Consider the following 20883-nt stretch of genomic DNA (forward strand, 5'->3'; position numbering starts at 1 on the left):
TGTTTAGATACTTCTCCTGTCCATTATATTTTGCTATCTGATGCTGATGTCAACATCGTTGTGGCATGCAAGGAGGACCATGGTGGATGGCAACACCAATTTGTTGTGGTCATGTATTTGGGACCATATTTTTAATAATTAGTTGCATATGGATGAAACAACTGTTTGGCCTACCATGGCATGCACATACAACTCCTGTGTGTTCAGGGGATAAATTAAAAATAAAGATTATTAGATTATATATCATCGTGAATTGTATGGAGACTTTTTCGGTGGGACAATACATTTTGGAGGTGATTGACTTGGGGAGTCGTCTCATTATCCTAGCCAGATTTTTAGTGGGACTGCCCCATATTCATACAAATTATTACGTGTTCCAAGCAATAAGTAGTGATAGATCAGTATATTTCACTACTGCACACAATACTATTCATTCCAGCTATAGGTTTTAATGTCTATATTCAAATGTGTGATGATGAATCTAAACACATATGTAAAACACACAAATCAAGTGTTGTATGAATCTATTAATAATGTAAAAAGAATTTTAATTTAGGACAAAGAGGGAGTATAGTTCATCGACCATCGGTTCATGTTATGAACCATGGGTGAGATGATATTCACCACCGGCCGGTTCGTATTACAAATCGATGGTGAAAATGAGAGTGATTACAAATCGATGATATTCACCAACTGGGGGTGATGGTTTGACCCATTTTCACCGCCTGTTTTGTGTTATGAACCGATGGTGAAAATCATTTTCACCAATGTGGTTTAAATCTTTATATTTGATTTTAGAATTTCTTATAATTCTATTGATCGCTGGCTGATAACATATGGACCATAAATGATTTTTATTAGATTTAAGTTGACCTATTTCAAGGACCTATTTCTGAGAATTTTATGAGATTTATTAGACAAGTTGTAGATTTCGAAGATCTACAACTACAACTTTCTATTTCAACTGTCCACCTAAATTTAAGTCGAATCTTCGACTTAACGTACATATATTTTCTTAGATTTTTTATTTTATAGTATTTTTTTTCAATGGTAGGTAAGATAAGACGTATGCGCGTGTGTATAATCAGTATCACATTTGTACCGTGTAATTCACAAAAGAAAACTATTGGCTCCTTTTGTCTCGTCGTTTTCTTTATATATATACTCGATTCTCTCGCCTTCTTCCTTTTTTCAGGAAATGCATATGCACAGAATAAATGTTACGCAGGAATCTTGTTCGCGTTCACGATGTGCATGCCCTTTAATTTACTCATGTTCCTTTCTTCCCTTTCCATTTCCCTCCGATGCTTCCATTTTCCATATCGTCTATATTGACATAAGATCAATTGTGTGGTGGGCGACTCTGCTGTCATTTTCAGAAACATGGACGGTTAAATGTAAATTCTCTACTTTACATGCATTATATGCATGTTTTACAAGATCTTGTGCAACATAACATGCATGTTCCACCATTAGACAACCGACCTTTGGTGTTTGGCTTTATATCGGCTAGAGTCGGCCAGTGGGGTCCAGCACTAATATGTAAGGATTAGGATCTGTTTGGTTCTCGGCTAACTATCCCACAGCTTGTCTAAGTTTCGTCAGTCAAATTAAAGAACTAACCTTAGATAGGAAAAACTAGATAAACTATGACAAGTTAGGTAGCGAATCAATCATGCCCTGTCCCACGTCTAATAACTAATGTCACAAATGAGCTTAGAGGAGACATTTAGCCCTCGTTTAGTGGCCCCACCTCAAGTCCTGGTCTTCGCCACCAATAGGGACTAAAGTTTTCCACTATATATCTACCTTGATACACCCCCTAACACGAGCTATCTAGCCATTTCAAGTTCTATGGTCTTTCTCTCAAGTGAAGGATTCCATTCCCAATTTTTCTTGAGAATTTGTGAAGAGTTCGTTCAACTTTCCATTCTAGGGTTATATATGTTACCAACTTCATCCTCTCATCTTTATTGCTAGTATATAGCTTATTTCATGATTTAGAAATAGATAAATTTATGGTTTTTATATTGAGAATAATGATGTGAATTACTTATTCGCCATTTGAGTTTAAATTTACTTGATAATTTGTATATGTATATGTGGTTTACTAATAGTACTTGATCAAAATAAGTCTACGATAGAAGTTTTTATTTTTAAACAAGAGTATCATTTATTACATTGCTACTACAATTTGTTTGATTGTTTAAAAATAGAAAGTTTGAGCTCAGACTCAACTCATTTAATAGAGTATAGAGTAGAAAGTTTGTATAGTTATTCTTAATTATAAATAGTTAAATTATTATTACCTGTGTAATAGTTTTTAAAATTTTGTGTTATTGATCTTTACATTAATTATGGAATATATGTTCTTCATTAAAGTTTATTCAAGATACAAATGTTAATATTATTTGATATTTATTGATTATTAATTAATGGATGCTATCCAACGACCTCACTACAGTGACACCATCAGTCTTGCTATCTGTGTCCCTCTTTGTAGCTCTTCTCTTTGCATGCTTTAATTTGGTCACAGATTATGGTACGCTTCTCTTCAATTCTATTCTTTTTTATTTTACTTGGTACCAATTGTCTATTGTAGTATTTATAGATTTTAAATTTATTTGAATATTTTTTGAGTTTATCAGGTATGATCAACATAATTTTCTTATCATGGCCCTTGCCTCGCTCGTGCGCCTGTCATCCATATCGTCCCGTTGTGTCCAGTCGTCTTGCCATGCCATGTCCTAGTCGGCGGACATGTGGCTCCGTCGTTGATGTTGCTTCGGCCCATCTCCTACTTTGAGCAGTACGATGACGTTGTGTATTGAGTGGCAATGAACTCTAAATTTTGCACTATATAATTTAAGGATAAAATCAGGTTAAAAATAGGCTATGTTTCTATTTTTTAAACTGAAATTAATTTAGAGCCCTAACAAACTGTGAAGAAACATTTGGATCTCGATCCATAGATAAAATAGATGAGTGAAAGAATGTATATTTCATTTGCATAGTTATAGAAAAGTATATTAAAATAGATAAATTTTAATATTATATATAGTACTCTCAAAACGGGCCAGCATGGGTACGACAATGCAGTTAGATTGAAAGGTGAAAAATCATCTGTTGCCAAACCAAGGCAGACATTTCGCACTTCGGCAGCAAAGTTGGAAACAAAGGCATCTAGTGCCTTCCATGCATCAGTATCAGTTGGGTGCGCTATGACACCAAGATTCTCACATATGCCTTCTTTGTGCCATCTCATGTCATGTGTCTAGTTGTATTCTTTAAGATAAACAAACATTTAAACCGAGGTACAAGAGGCATATAACGAAGCTGCTTACATGCTACCTCGGTCATTATGGTCGCACCATCATTGTTTTCAACCTCTAGGCTCACCACATATTGTACACTTTTTCTCATTCGCGGTCTTTTTCTAGAAAAAGCATACAATTATTGTTATAAACATCAATTTTTCATAGTGCGTACCAATACCCGAGAGCAACTTCTTGGACTGGTACATTTTCTTTGTGATTCTCTGGAAGTACATCACTGATCAAGTTCAAAAACTCCTTGTAGCAATTGTTTGAGAATGCAAACTGAACTTAATAGCCATAAGTTGAGTCACAAAAACAAGGACGGTCACTTTCTTGTGCTCGTGCAACGGCTCTTCGGAAGCTTTAAATAGCTCGAAGAACTTCAGAACCTCAGGCGTACAAGGATCCTCAGAATCGAGGGGTTGTGGGGGGTTCTCGAAATCGACGTGTAGAAGCTCATGTCGTACATCATCAAGCATCTCTTCCATCCTATCCTAGTTCCCCTCTTCGTCTGACCGAACTTCCGATACAATATGAGGAGGTGGATCCTCACGTGGTGCACCCACACTTCATAGCTAGGCATATAGCCGTTCTTACAAAGATCTATCGACATAGTTCTCCTATTAAGGAAATAAATGTTTCGAAACTTGCTACAAGAGCACCTAACATCAAATCTGATCTCTGACCAAGCAAAAGCACGGTCGATAAACACGTCGGTCTTGGCAACCCATCCACTTGATGAAGCACCTCTCTTATTCCAACCTTCATACATCCATCGAGGATCCCTGTCTTACTATATATGAGACGTTAACTTAATTAGTTAAATAATGCACGGACCGTTGGGTATTACAAATAAATCAAGTCCCTACATCTATAGGAAAGGATATGTCCTAACCCACTTAGGAGTGACCAACAGAGCCCGTGTTTATGACAAGGCATGTGCTCATGCAAAATTTTGGCAGCATAACCCCGTTGTTCTCCAATTGCACGCTTGAAAATGGTGCAATTAGAAAACATAGGGGTTATTGATGCGTCACGATGCTCGATCTTCACGACGCAGGATTAATCTTCAGATAACTAGCTTCAAAGAAGCCAAGATAACTTGCTGCAAGCAGTGATAACTAGTGCAACCTAACAAATAAAACTCGAAGCCAACCACCGTCTTTAACCGGCAGCCTGAATCGAGGATTCGCCCAACCACACTCTCAAAGAACCAACCAACACAGCCTACAACCAATCGAGGAGACCTCGAAGGGAGTAGGAGCACCACTTGGGAGCGGATGAAGCCGCCGCTTCTGCAATCCCGCGAAGGAATTCACAAGAGCAAAGGAGTAGAGATCACTCTCAATATTTGTTAGCACACAGCTGAACAAAGGGGGTTCTATTTTAGATTATCAAAATCTGCCTTACATCATAGACATATGGGGGTATTTATACTAGTAACAACCAGCCTTAGCGAGGTATAAACACGAAACAAAAGTATTTTCATGTGCTAATGTGAAGGAGCCTCTTCGGGAGATCTGCAGAGCTGATTTCCGTGTGGCTGTTTGACTTCTGCGCAGCCTTTAGTATTTTGACAATAACTTCTTCTAGGAATCTTCAAATGACGTGAGGCTAGATGCGTTGGAAAGCTGACTTGATAAGCTTTCTCACCATGTATAGCATGCTTAATGAAACTTTGTAGAATGATGTAGTTTAATACGAGAACTTGGTCATCAAGCAGACTGTTGACCTTCTGACCAGTCAGCACTAAAGTAGGTCGGCTGCCTTTCTGGTAGATTTGATTAAGTCGGATTTAGAAGCATTGGAAACTAGACTTCAAGAGCTTTCCAAAAAGTACTTATGTGCCTTCATAGCTTTTGGGAATCAAAAGATATGACTGTTTCTTCTGGACGGTTCTGTAGCGCTGGACTGACTCGGACATAACTCTTCTTGCTGATTCGCCTTTGATATGTTTTGTCCTTCCTCTTTGGTGAACCTAAGTAATATCAACATACACGACTTAGGTAGCATAAAATTCTCATTAGTGTTTAATTGAAATTCATAAAGTAGCGCGTGCACCTCTTGCTTTAGCTTCTTAGCTCGGCTACGTGTAATTGGTCCATCAAAGACTTGGGTTGGTGATGATGTTGGTTGTACTTGAGTTGATGTAGCTTGAGTTGGGGGTTGTAATATGTTGCTTAATGGCTTGGTCTATCATCCTCCTCCCCTTGAAAAGGAGTCGTCCTCGACTCTGAAGTGTCTTCACTTGTAAATGGTAAGAGGTCAGCAACATTGAACGTGTTGCTCACGCCATAACTTAGTGGAAGATCTATCTTGTATACATTATCATTGATCTTGGTAAGAACACGAAATGGACCATCTCCTCGTGGCATCAATTTGGATTTGCGCTGATCAGGAAAACGCTCCTTGCGCAAGTGAATCCAAACCAAGTCACACGGTTCAAATAACACTTTCTTCCTATGTTTGTTCATGCTTGCTGCCTTGCGCACTGCTTTGAGCTCAATTGCTTCCTTGGTCTTCTCATGTATCTTTTTTATGTATGCAGCACGCTTGGAAGCTTCCATATTAGTTCTTTCCTGCAATGGAAGGGGCAACAAATCTATCAGAGCAATAGGTTTGAACCCATATACAATTTCGAAGGGGCATAAATTAGTTGTAGAATGTACTGCCCTGTTATAAGCAAACTCCACGTGTGGCAAACATTCCTCCCAATCCTTCAAGTTCTTCTTTACCATTGTTCGCAGCAGCATTGACAATGTACGATTCACCACTTCAGTTTGGCCATCAGTTTGGGGGTGGCATGTGGTGGAGAACAAAAGTTTAGTCCCAAGCTTTACCCACAATGTTTTTTCTAAAAATAGCTCACAAACTTCACATCACGGTCAGATACGATGGTCTTGGGCACTCCATTTAGCCTCAAGATTTCTCTGAAAAATAAATTGGCAACATGTGAAGCATTGTCGCTCTTGTTGCATGGGATAAAATGAGCCATTTTTGAAAATCTATCAACCACAACAAAAATAGAATCTCTCTTTTTCGAGTCATCGGCAGTCCTAAAACAAAATCCATGCTTATGTCTTCCCAAGGAATTTTAGGAGCGGGTAAATGAGTATATAAACCATGAGGGTTCAATTTTGACTTAGCTTTGTGACAGGTGACACAACGCTCCATAAATCTGATGACGTCTCTCCTCATCTTGGGCCAATAGAAATGATCACTGAGCATTTCATAAGTCTTCTTTTGTCCAAAATGACCTGTTAGACTGCCTCCATGTGACTCCTGCAATAACAGCAATCTAACCGAATAATTTGGTACACAAAGTTTGTTAGCTCTAAACAAAAATCCATCATGTATATGATATTTTTCCCAACCTTTTCCATCTTTACAATGATTGTATGGTTCTGAAAATTCAGGATCATCATTATACATTTCTTTCAAATTTTCAAGACCCAAAACTTTTACCTCTAGTTGATTCAACAACACATTCCTTCGGGACAAGGCATCAGCGACCACATTGTCCTTACCTTTCTTATATTTCACAATGTATGGAAATGTTTCGATAAACTCAACCCATTTGGCATGGCGACGGTTCAGTTTGGCTTGCCCTTTCAAATACTTCAAAGCTTCATGATCAGAATGAATAACAAACTCTTTTGGCCATAAGTAGTGCTGCCATGTTTCAAGCGCTCGGACCAAAGCATACAATTCTTTGTCATACACAGAATAATTTAATTGAGCACCTCCCAATTTTTCACTAAAATATGCTATAGGTTTTCCTTGTTGCATTAAAACTCCTCCTATCCCAATCCCACTAGCATCACATTCTAATTCAAAAGTTTTAGTGAAATTAGGAAGAATAAGTACAGGTGCTTCAGTCAAACGTTTCTTCAATTCTTGAAAAGCATCTTCTTGTGAGTTTTCCCATTTAAATTCAACACCTTTCTTTGTCAATTCATTTAAAGGGGAAGCGATGGTACTGAAATCTCGCACAAATCTTCTATAAAAGCCAGCAAGACCATGAAAACTTCTTACTTGACTTACATTCGTTGGAGCTGGCCAATCCTTGATGGCTTTCACCTTGGATTCATCCACCTCTATTCCTTTTGCTGAAACAACAAAGCCAAGAAACACAACATGGTCTGTGCAAAAATTGCACTTCTCAAGATTAGCAAATAATTTCTCCTTTCTAAGCTCATCTAAAACTTGTCGAATGTGTTTCACATGTTCATCAAAAGACTTGCTATAAATTAGAATATCATCGAAGTAGGCAACAACAAATTTTCCAATGAATGTTCTTAAGACATGGTTCATTAATCTCATAAAAGTACTAGGAGCATTAGTCAACCCAAAGGGCATCACTAACCATTCATACAACCCAAATTTTGTTTTAAATACAATCTTCCATTCATCTCCGGTTTTCATTCTTATTTGATGGTATCCACTTCTCAAATCAATTTTAGTAAAAATTGTGGAACCACTTAATTCATCAAGCATATCATCTAGCCGTGGAATAGGATGGCGATAGCGAACGGTAATATTATTTATAGCTCTACAATCAACACACATCCTCCAAGATCCATCTTTCTTAGGTACTAAAATCACAGGAACAGCACAAGGGCTTAAGCTTTCACGAATAAAACCTTTATCAAGAAGTTCTTGCACTTGCCTTTGTATTTCCTTAGTTTCTTCTGGATTGGTTCGATATGGTGGACGGTTAGGAAGTGCAGCCCCTGGAATAAGATCGATTTGATGCTCAATCCCTCGAATTGGAGGTAGTCCAGCCGGTGTTTCTTGTGGAAACACGTCTTCAAAGTCCTGCAAAAGATCAACCACAACACTAGGAAGAGATGTTATGTCATTAGGAGAAATCAAAACATCTTTGTTCACAAGTACAAAGAGTACTTGATATGGGTTGTTCCTCACTTCTCTCAGCTCAGATTTTGTGGCTAGCATAACTAGATGTTCTCCCTCTTCCTTCCTTTTATCTCTTGAATTTGGTTTGTAGCACTCGCTCACCGAATTGTGGATGGCACTCAATTTCTTTTGCTCTTCTCCTCCTCTACTTGTTGTACTAATTTCAGTTTTCTTTTGTAAATGTTCAGCCATGATTTGTTGAGGGGTCATAGGCTTGAGTACAAACTTTCTCCCTTTCAGATCTAGCGTGTATTGATTTGTTCTTCCACAATGCTGAGAATGTCGGTCATATTGCCAAGGTCTTCCTAGCAGCATGTGACACACAGACATGGGTGCAACATCGCACTCCACTATGTCAACATACTCTCCAATCTTGAACGAAACTTTCACCTTATAACCAATCTTGATATCTCCCGATCCATTCAACCATTAGACATGATATGGATGAGGGTGTCGCTGCAACTTCAAACCAAGCTTTTCAACCATCTCACGACTTGCAAGATTATGGCAGCTCCCTCCATCAATGATCACCTTTACTACTTTGTCTTGCACTTTTGCTTGCGTTTGAAAAAGATTATGTCGCTGTCCAATTTCAGCTTCTTTCATTTGAGCAATCAAGATTTGTGTAACCACAAGAGTAGTACCATGCTCAAATTCACATCACGTATGTTCTTCAGATTTATCAATGTCATCTTCATTTCCTGCTTCAGCTTCCTCTTCACTAGCTGGTGTATATTCTCCATCATCAGTCACAAGGATCACACGATTATTTGGACACTCCTTTATGACATGACCACGACCTCCACACTTGAAGCACTGAATACCACTACTCTTGGTTGTTGAACCCATTGATGTTGAAGTGGATGCTGCTGGTTTATAACTCGTGTTTGGAGCAGCACCATTCTTTCCACTAGAATTGCCTTGAATATTGGATCGCAAGCCTCCAGTTGAACCTTTTGTCGTTGAGGATGCAGCAGTAAACCTTGAGATCGATTTGCTTCCTCCAGTCATGGTTCGTGCACCATATGACAAGGGCTTGTTGTTCTTAGCATCTTGTTGCAGCTGGCGTTCAGCTTTGGTGGCTTGATGTACCAAATCAATAAGACTTTGGTACGACTGAAACTCAACAATACGCTGAATGTTGCGGTGTAAGCCAGCCATGAAACGTGCAATGGTTTGCTCTTCGTCTTCATACACATTGGCTCTAATCATGGCCTTCTCCATCTCCTTATAGTACTCCTCAACAAAGAAACTTCCTTGCCTCAAATTCTACAATTTATCAAAAAGATCACGCCGATAATGCTTCGGCACAAAATGAATTCTCATTTCTTGCTTCATCTCTTGCCAAGTAATAATAGGGTCCTCTCCATCTTCTTCACGATCACGAAGAAGTTGCTCCCACCAAATCAGGGCATATCCTTCAAACTCAAGAGATGCCATTGCAAGTTTCTTCTCCTCTGAATAATTATGTAGGCGGAAGATTTTCTCCACCTTCAATTCCCATGTGAAATAATCTTCAGGATCAGATCTACCATCAAATTTTGGCATGGTAAACTTAAGTTTCCCAAATCTCTCTTCTTGGTTGACGCCTCTATGATGACGACGACCATAGCGATGTTGGGACTGATCATCATCATTCCCAAATTCAGATTCCTCATTGTCATCATTTCTTCGATTCCGGCCTCTTCCTCTACCACGTGCAGCACCTTGATTTCTCCTCCCATGTTCACTTGCCCTTCTAGAATAATTTCCTTCACCTTCTTCCCCATCTTCATCATGGTTTCTTACACCGTCAGGGAGTCGATGACGACCTCTGATTTCAGCCATAAGTGTCTGAAGATCTTGTGCCAACAGATCTTGCTTGGCTTCTATGCTTTGTTTGAGCTCATTGAATTGTATCATGGTGACACATTCTTCAATCTCAACGTTGGGATCCATCTTCCTACGAAATTAGTGGCAACAAGGCAACAAATATAGGTGGAATATGAAGCTATATAGAATCTCACAACCTCACCACTCGTACTAACCAAAGCTCTTATGAGTTCCCTGCGGGTTGCAAGAAAATGTGTGGTGGTAACAAGAAAATGGTGGTTAAGCGAATACAAGACTAGAGTACCGATTACGATGGCTTATATGTGGAGCTTGGTGGGGAATAATAAACAAGGGAAGCAATCTGAATCCTAGTTGTTGTAAAGTTAAATAACCATCCAACTAGAAGTTCCCTGCTTAGTGCTGACCACAAGATACGAGTGATGTAAATAGATCAAACACACGCGCAAGAAATTTCAGATTTGATGCAGACAAGGAGTATGATTGGAATGCAAGTGTTGCAATCAGATCCAACCAAAATTTTGCACCAAATGACAATAGCAAACTGGTTGAACAACTTGATAAAACTTTCAGCACTTGTGCACATAAACAAATTGATTGTTCTACTTTTCTTTCACAATCTTGTTCAACACTTTTTTTGGCACTTTTTTATACTCTTTTTTATAGAGCTAAACACAGAGATCTGATATGATATTACACACTTTATAATAATTAACAAAGAACTCAACCAGCAACTATAACTTAAATAGGATCAAAGTTAACGCGAAGGAAATGATGGTTTTTTTCAGAATTTTCTTTTTGTGGATATTTTTAGATATATATAAGAGGCTTAAAGGAAACACAAAGGATAGAGTGACCAGCAACTAAACAAAGATTCTAAGGACTGAAACTTAACAGAACTCACTAGAACAATAGATTGAAACAAAGGGCTATGGCAAAAATATTTTATGGCTTTTTGGGTGGATAGGACGAACACAAAATATATGTAGCTAAGGGTAAAGAATCCTACCATGGCAACTGAGGCTTTGATACTAGATGATGCGTCACGATGCCCGATCTTCACGACGTAGGATTAATCTTCAGATAACTAGCTTCAAAGAAGCCAAGATAACTTGCTGCAAGCAGCGATAACTAGTGCAACCTGACAAATAAAACTCGAAGCCAACCACCGTCTTTAACCGGCAGCCTGAATCGAGGATTCGCCCAACCACACTCTCAAAGAACCAACCAACACAGCCTACAATCAATCGAGGAGACCTCGAAGGGAGTAGGAGGACCACTTGGGAGCGGATGAAGCCGCCGCTTCTGCAATCCCGCGAAGGAATTCACAAGAGCAAAGGGGTAGAGATCACTCTCAATATTTGTTAGCACACAGCTGAACAAAGGGGGTTCTGTTTTAGATTATCAAAAGCTGCCTTATATCATAGACATAGGGGGGTATTTATACTAGTAACAACCAGCCTTAGCGAGGTATAAACACGAAACAAAAGTATTTTCACGTGCTAATGTGAAGGAGCCTCTTCGGGAGATCTACAGAGCTGATTTTCGTGTGGCTATTTGACTTCTGCGTAGCCTTCAGTTTTTGACAATAACTTCTTCTAGGAATCTTCAAATGACGTGGGGCTAGATGCGTTGGAAAGCTGACTTTATAAGCTTTCTCACCATGTATAGCATGCTTAATGAAACTTCGTAGAATGATGCAGTTTAATACGAGAACTTGGTCATCAAGCAGACTATTGACCGTCTGACCAGTCAGCACTAAAGTAGGTTGGATGCCTTTCTGGTAGATTTGATTAAGTCAGCTTTAGAAGCATTGGAAACTAGACTTCAAGAGCTTTCCAAAAAGTACTTATGGGCCTTCATAGCTTTTGGGAATCAAAAGATATGACTGTTTCTTCTGGACGGTTCTGTAGCGCTGGACTGACTCGGACATAGCTCTTCTTGCTGATTCGCCTTTGATATGTTTTGTCCTTTCTCTTTGGTGAACCTAAGTAATATCAACATACACGACTTAGGTAGCATAAAATTCTCATTAGTGTTTAATTGAAATTCATAAAGTAGCGCGTGCACATCTTGTTGTAGCTTCTTAGCTCGGCTACGTGTAATTGGTCCATCAAAGACTTGGGTTGGTGATGATGTTTGTTGTACTTGAGTTGATGTAGCTTGAGTTGGGGGTTGTAATATGTTGCTTAATGGCTTGGTTGGCCGCATAACCCCGTTGTTCTCCAATTGCACGCTTGAAAATGGTGCAATTAGAGAACATAGGGGTTATGATGCCGAAACTATGTAGGAGCACATGCCTTTGTCAAGAACATGAGCTATGTCGGTCACTCCGAAGTTGTCCAATAAAGGGACAATTCCGGCCCAACACACGTCACATGTGAAGTGTGTTGGCGCGAAACGAGTGACACCTAGGTTTCGTTTATTAATACTATAAATACACCACGAATAACTAGAATCATCGTGTATTATTACATAATTCAAGTAATAAACCATTGATACAATATTATATACGAAATAATATTGTTATGGGTGACAAACCTTATAAAATGACCTTATTTCCGAAGGCATAATAATTACCCTCAGAAGCTAATAGTTTAAATTATCTACACACGTCTAAATAAACTAAAACAAACTAATTTATAATTAGATAATCAAATTCCGGCCGTCGAACATAACAAACTAAATTATATTTAACATAAAAACCATTTAATTTTACATAAATTGAATACAAGTAAACAACACAAGCATCTGTAAAATTGTATAAATTCAAAAAAATACTTACGTAACGGCGAGACGACCCGGGCATGATCGATGGAGGCACCATGCGAGGGTGTGGATGTGTGCGGCGGGCATGACTGAAGGCGGGGTCAAGGTGGCGAGCGGCGTAGAGACGGACAGGGTCGAGGAAGACGCGGGCACCGGCGAGCGAGAGGACGGGGCTTTGGGGATGCCGGGCACGGGAACATACGAGGAGGGCGCAGGACCGGCGAGCGATGGGCGCAGGCGGGGTGGGGTGGCGGCGGCGTGGAGTTGAGAGCTGAGGCAGGCGCGCGTGCGAAATTGAAACGGCACGATGAGACATCGTTTAATTAAAATTGCTTTTTGTCCGACGACTTATCTGCTAGTCATTGGACATAAGCTTATTTATGAGAGTCGTTTGAAGTTGTCGGACATATCGGCCGGCTCTGAGTCCGTGAGAAATAAGATGGCCGTCATATGTTTCCTATTTTTTTATGTTGTGCATGTCTACTTAGCACATCTAAAATCATTATTTATATAATAGGTGTGACCACTAAGGTCTTGTTTGGATAAAGAGGGATTGAAGTTGATTGAAGTGTATTTTAGGGATTGAAGTGGAAATTAGTTCATATTACACTTCAATACACCTTATACCACCTCAATACACTCGAATCCAAGATTACCCAAACAAGCCCTAAGGTGCTGTGACCAGCTTCGATTTGTTCAATTCCTGGCCGAACAAACCTACCTAACGTGCCCGTATCTATCTCTCTCTATATATAGTGTTTGATACGTCTCTCCAACCATCTTCCGTCCCTCCTGCTGCAGCTGCATGCATGTGCAATTTATATACGGAACGTACCTAGCTACAAGTACGCAGTGCGACAACGGAACGCTCCTCTTGGATGGTATACGTACGTACGCCACTGTAAGCTGAGCCTAGGGTACATCGTACACGAACGTACGACTGCGCCAGCCAACTGCCAACGTGGCCAAGTGTATGCATATGCATACATGCATGCATGTGATCTGTGAAGTGGGCGTGGGGCTGCGCCTGCACGCTTTCGTGCATGCATGGGCCATTTCTACGCGCATGCATGCCATGTGGGCCCGCGTGGGCCAACCGGCCGGCTGCTTGCTGGCCCGGGAGCGCATGTGGTGCAGTGTCCATGTGATTGGTTGTTAGGATCAGCAGATCCTGGTCGAAGACCAGATGCAGGCTAGGCTTAGCCTGTATGCATTGATGCAAACCAAAATAAGTTCTCTTGTTTGGTTGTTTGTCCCAATTAGCCAAGATCAGCACAACCCATGTTTGGTTTGTTGTTTTAGGTAAGTTGCATGGATTTAGCTCTAAGTTGCACGACTCAACTACATTTCTAAAATTACAACGCCATAAATTACACAAATCCAAATTTATACAATTATAAATTACAATAACTTATCCTTTACATATCCTTTACAAAATTATAAATTACAATTATAATATTGATACCGAGGCACAAGAACACTTTACAAAATTGTAGTTTAGAAGTATGCATTAGCAGTTTACCAGCGTCCATTGCAGCCACCCATTCTGTTCTCAGTTCTGAAACATTTGTAAACAAAAAGCTCAGTTCTCGGTTCAATTTACAAAAACACCAGATTAAGTGTACAATCAAAATACTTGTAAACAAAACAGTTCTCTATTTAGCAAATACTTGTAAACATGGCATTCTGATTCTCCTATGAGATTTGTGCTGGGTTGACTAGACCTAGGAGAGGAGTCACCAGGACGGCCTGAATTGCAGCTGAAGAAGCGAATCTTTTGATTTCAAAATTCCAAAGTAAGCATAAACAAGAAACAAAGCAACTACGGAAGGAGATTGAGGGAAGGATGACTAGAGGTTGCTTGGAGCTTAGTACATGGGCATCTGCACGAGCACCATGGGGACGCCCTCCGGACCGGCCTCGACCTCCTCCTTGTCGGCGGGCAGCGGCAGCACGGGCCTAACGCCCTTGAGCCTGATCCAGAAGCAGACCAAGCAGAGCACGAGACGGTCGACGCTCTGGACCAGGAAGAGGGCGACGCAGGCATTGGTGAGGAACTGCAGGCTGCAGCAGCGGCGCGAGGTAGTCAAGGCAGGCGCGCATCCAGGCTGCGTAGGCGGCGGCGAAGAGACCGTCGACGGCGAGGATCCCCGCGCCCATGTCCACCTCGAGGTGCCAGCCCCGGAGGTAGGCCGCGACCTCGACGACGAGCAGCAGCGGCGAGAGGGCGACCCTGGCCCTAGCGTGAGCTCCAGGCGAGGCGAGGCGGCTGCGCGAGCTCCACGCGAGGACAGAGCTGCGAGAGGACCAAGGAACGAGCGGAGCCTGGCTCTCCAGCAACGGAGATTCTGGCCGTATCTGATGGGCCTGGATGAGATGGGTACTTTGCACGAGCGTGGCCTGGCCCAGATATTTGTTCAAGCAACCAAACACACTGGTGTGTCTAAAACTTGTATCCAACGGTCCCTGTATAAGCGCATACAGGCAACCAATCAGCCGGTGTCTGTCTCGACTCTCGAGAACGCACTGAACTCCTTCCCTTCCATGTGGGTCTAGGGTGGCACGTGACCTCGTGTGCCGTTCACGCGCCCGCGGTCGGAGAAAAACAAAACATGGGCAAAATATCACGTCCATCGTCTCCGTCGTCACACCAGATGACCAGATTCTAAAAGGATTAAATCAAATGATCAATGTGTGTGTAAAGGCGTCACTACAATACTATAGGAATGTTTACTTATACAAAAATATCATTATAAAATAACCTATAGATATGAAAGAAAATTACATATAACTCTATTTGACTCTAGTGGAAGAGGACTCCATCTTCATAGGAAGTAGATCAGGGTATTTTCATCATCTCCGCCGACAACACATATAGGGAAGTAGGGGGACAAATAAAGAGAAAGAATAAGTGCATCAAAACATACTTCTTAAGAGCATAACATTATACACGAGGCTAGAACAAGTATAGACGTACATTAGTTGACACAAAAACACTAAACAACAAATCATCATATTTCCTTGAACCTTAAGCCCTATTTAATTAGGTGATCATACCTTCTCTTCGTAAACCAAACCAACACTCAGATTGCATCCGAGTTTCCATTGAAACCAACCATTTTCTTATAAGAGAAACCAGCCATACAAACCAGAGCCAATCCAGTTAGAAAAAAAGTCCTCATCATGTTTGACCGTAAGATCAACTGATATATTTGTTTTACACTCTTTTAAAATATTTTAGTTTTAATAATTGATAATGAATTTTGGAAATAAAACTTTGAGAATATTTTTAAATAAAATTTTCTTTATTTTGTAAATAGAGTAGAACTCAATCACATCTAAACTGGATTTTAATAAATCATTTGTCACTCAATAAAGTTAATACAACTAACATGAATACAACTAAGTTTTTAAAGCCAATGCCAAATTAGGTTTAGTTATAAATTATTTTCCTCTAACTTTTATTTGTTTTCAATCTAACATTTTTAGAAAATCGTAAAATTCAAAAAAATATGGTGTTACAAACTTTCAAAATTCGAAAAGGTCCATACCCCTACATAGTGGCCATATATCTTCTTAATCCCATCAATAAAAGAAAACTCAAAGAGGCTCGACTCATATTAACCTCGTGCCTCGGGATCCCATGCCCCTTGGGGGAGGGGGTTATGTCGAACTCTATCTATGTTTGAAGCCCTTAGGTCGGAGGATCGAAATACAATGTCGTCTAGTCTCTCGGTTCCTCCTCGCTAAGGAGACAAATTCTAGTGCCCTTGAAGCTTATGAGACCCTCCAAGCCTCAACACTCTAAGGGCTGATTTGGTGCTAAGGGATCCCAAGGGGATCCATGGGGGAGGAATCCCCTTGTTATTCAAATTGAATTGCAAGGGGATTTCTCCCTCATGGATCCCTTTGGGATCCCTTACCACCAAATCAGCCCTAAAGGGTCCAGGGGCCTCTAGTTTCTAAGACCCTCAGGCCACTAGGCCACCCTCAAAGACCCATGCTAGGCCATGTTCATGGGACCCTACAGGCTGGGCACATAATAGATCGCTCAGACATCATTTAGGAGATCCTTAGGCAAATATGCCCTTCGGACACAACATCCCTAGGCAGTATGGCCTAATGCCTTGTACACCTCAAATCAGGACAATTTTATTATGTTGAGTGGTCAAGATAAGGCATCTATCCATCACATCAAATGCAATGGATGAAGTTACGATCAGGAAAGTACACTTACACCATGACTAAGGTTGTAGGTGTACCCATGGACATTGTGTGGTGCATGCCACTATCCTTGTAACCATGCCTAAATGTGCTAGTGAACCATAAGTATTCTAAAGTATAGGCAGCTACACTATTTACCATCTATGTCATACTCAATGGCATGAACTCTAGTATCTGCCAATACAACATAATGTATCTAGCGCTATAGCAAAACATGCTTAACACTATGTCATGGTCGAGGCATGCACTATGTATGACTCCATGTCTGCAATAAGATAGTAGTTGAACCTCTAATGAGAAAGGCCCACTGCCTAGTAGTCATGTAACTCTCCCTCCCTTGTGTTATTAAAAGTAGGAGTAGAACAACATAGTCGAGAACTCGGTCAGACCTAGATGAACATTCACACCCAAGGTTCAATCCAAAGTCGACTTAACTCTACAAGCTAGGCCAAACCAATGAGTTCATAGACAAAGGTGAAATAGAGGTCAGTTAGTCTAGAACTCTCACTAGAATAAAAAAGAAAGGAAGAGCTAATTGGCCATCTGGCTCATGCGATAAGTGTGTAATCTTATTCACCTTTGCCTTCATCAATCCATATGCCACATTGAGGACATATGGTATTATGCTTCAATAACCCAAACCATTATAAATCTTTCATGTGTAGTATCCATAGTGGTGCCCTATATCTATCAAGCCTCCTACCTATGCTCCTTGCTCTCTTCCTAACTCAATAAACTTCACTAGTACATATGTTACCCTCGTGTTGTTAAGTGATGATATTTAGCACACTAGCTAGGGGTGATTTGTGCACTTGTGGTGTTTCGATGTTATGGCACCACCGATAGACCCACTCAACAGAGAGGTCATCTCCGACAGTGGCTCTAGCAACTCCAATCATGAGACGTGACATTGATGGCACCGCAATCCTCTCCTTCACTGCCCCAAGCAAGAGAACATCGTTTGGTGGGGCAATGAGGTGCTACTACTATTGACATTGCATTAGTTCGTGCTCCTTCCAGAGCATGTAATTCCCTATAGCCATCACATTGGATGCCTCCATGGGTGTTGGTGGACCGCAACCCTCTAGAGCATGCCACTACTCTAGCTTTGTGTTAGGACATTGATGACGCAACCTCAAAGCACATAGGTTCATGTCAACAATGGTTATCTTGGAGAGCTCAATGATGTCTTGACTTTAGTGCCAACGATGTCATTATACCTCTAGACGCTATAGAAGCTCTTCTTTGCAACCCTCTTGTTGGGGTATGCTTCGTAGCCGAAGATCCTAAAGAAATGAACACCTTCGACAGATCCTCTCCAAAGCAGCGCCGAAGCTATCGACTATAAAGCTTCGGCACAGTGACATGTCTCAAGACGAAGGGGTGAACTGACTTAAAGATGAAATGACTTAAAGACCCATGATATTCTGTGTCATTATTGTAGTTCATTGTAAAGGGTATAAATGTAATTATATACAGGCTGTGAACTGGGCCTATAAATAGGTGAACAGTACCCCAGTACTGTTCACGCGCTCTCCTGTAATCACGCATTGGGCATTTGTTTTTGCTTCACGCTGGTATTTTTGATTTCCTTCAAGCCGAAGGTACATTTGTAACTTGTTATCATTTCTACAATAATGAAATAGAAATGAGTTAATAATAATAATCATGTGTTTAAATTATTTTACATATTTTTTTACCCTTACTCATTATTTGTTGTGTTTATGAAGGTATAACCTTCATAACCTTCGTCCGGAAACCATTACATCTCAAGGGAAATAATGCTTCGAAGGACGAAGGACTATAACATTTAACAATTTCTATGTTGCCTTGTTCTTAATTCATAGCATTTGAGAACAAGTCCCCAACACCTCTGATGCCTAACGTTAGAGAGGTGGCTATAGAAACAAAGTTTGATACCGTATGTAGTGGAAGCAACTTTCTTTGTCCAAATTCATCTTTTCCATTTCAATCCACCTTTGAGACTACATATACTCAACTCAAACAAATCATTAGTCTCGAAGGGTAAAGTTGTAGCGTATCCTCCCCCTAAACATATGCATACCATTGCACTTGGACTTTTAAGGTCCGGGAATGACATTCTACAACTTGAGCACCAAACTAAGCAATAACATGAAATAAAGGATGAATAACATGATCAAATGCATATAAGATAAGTATGCTATAAATCAATTAAAGTTTCACGAATCTAAGACATTTAGCTCACTACACAACTCACAAAACCTCCTCTCATCTAAAGGCTTGGTGAAGATATTGGCTAACTGGTGATCGATGCTAACATGGTTAATATCGATATCTCCCCTTTGTTGGTGGTCTATGAAGAAGTGATGTCGGATGTCTATGTGCTTAGTGCGGCTGTGTTCAACAGGATTATCCACCAAGCGGATTGCACTCTCATTATCACATAGGAGTGAGACTTTGCTCAGATCATAGCCAAAGTTCCTTATAATTTGCCTCATCCAAAGCAATTGCACGCAACAATGGGCTTGTTCATTCTCATCGATGCCTTGATAGGCTTTGCATCCTTTTTCCCAAACTTCATGAGGATGTCTTCCATATACTTTGTTTGGGATACGAAAGTGCCTTCTTTGAACTATTTAACTTGAAATCCTAATATTATGTCATCGACACAATATTAAGTAGTTCAGCTCACTCATCATCGACATCTCAAATTTCTACACCATGAGCTTGCTAAACTCCTCACAAGACTTTTGATTAGTAGAATCAAATATTATGTCATCGACATATATTTAGCACACAAATAAATCTCTATTGCAAGCATTAGTAAAAAGAGTGGGATCAGCTTTCCTGACCTTGGATCAATTAGAAATTAAAAAGGCTATAAGGCATTCATACCATGCTCTTAGTGCTTGCTTAAGCCCATGACCGAGATACATGTTGTCCTCAAAGCCGAGCGATTTCTCAACGTATACTTCCTCCTTAATTGGTGACATCACAGGTCAATAAAATACGAATGGTGACATCATAGGCCAATAAAATACGAATTGACTCTAACCTAGCTACACGAGCAAAAGGCTCCTGAAAGTCTAAACCTGTGACTTGGGCATAACCTTTTGCCATAAGTCAAGCTTGTTCCTTGTCACCACTCCATACTCATCTTGTTTGTTGCTAAACACCCACTTGGTTCCCACAACGTTTTATTTTGGACACGGCACCATGCTCCACACTTCATTTCTTTTGAAATTGTTGAGCCCTTCCTGCATGGCAATCACCTAGTCTAGATCCTTCAAAGCTTCTTCGACCCTAAAAGGCTCAATAGAGGATACAAAGGAGTAATGTTCATAAAAATTAGCAACATGAGATCGAGTGGTTACTCTCTTGTTGATGTCCCCTAGAATCAAGTCCACCGGATGATCATGTTGTATGGTGGTGCATACTTGGGGTAGAGGTGGTTGTGGGCCTTTTTCTTCCTCCTTGTCTTCTTCATGTGCTCCCCCTTGATCATTGCCATCATTTTGAGGTACATGTTCCTCGTCTTGACTTGAGGGTTGCACCTAGGTGGAAGAAGAGGGTTGATCTTTCTCTTGTGGCTCCTGCAGTCGCACGTCTCCAATCGCCATGTTCCTTAGTGCTGTCGTTGGAATCTCATCATCATATACGTCATCAAGATAAACTCGCTCTCTTGGAGAGCCATTAGTCTCATCAAACACAACATTAGTAGTGACTTCAACAAGTCTAGAGGATTTGTTAAAGACCCTATATGCTCTTGTATATGAATCATAACCTATTAAAAAACCTTCTACAACTTTGGGAGCAAATTTGGAATTCCTAGCTTTCTTTATCA

This window comes from Zea mays, chromosome 10, assembly GCF_902167145.1.
Source record: "Zea mays cultivar B73 chromosome 10, Zm-B73-REFERENCE-NAM-5.0, whole genome shotgun sequence".
NCBI classification, from domain to species: Eukaryota; Viridiplantae; Streptophyta; class Magnoliopsida; order Poales; family Poaceae; genus Zea; species Zea mays.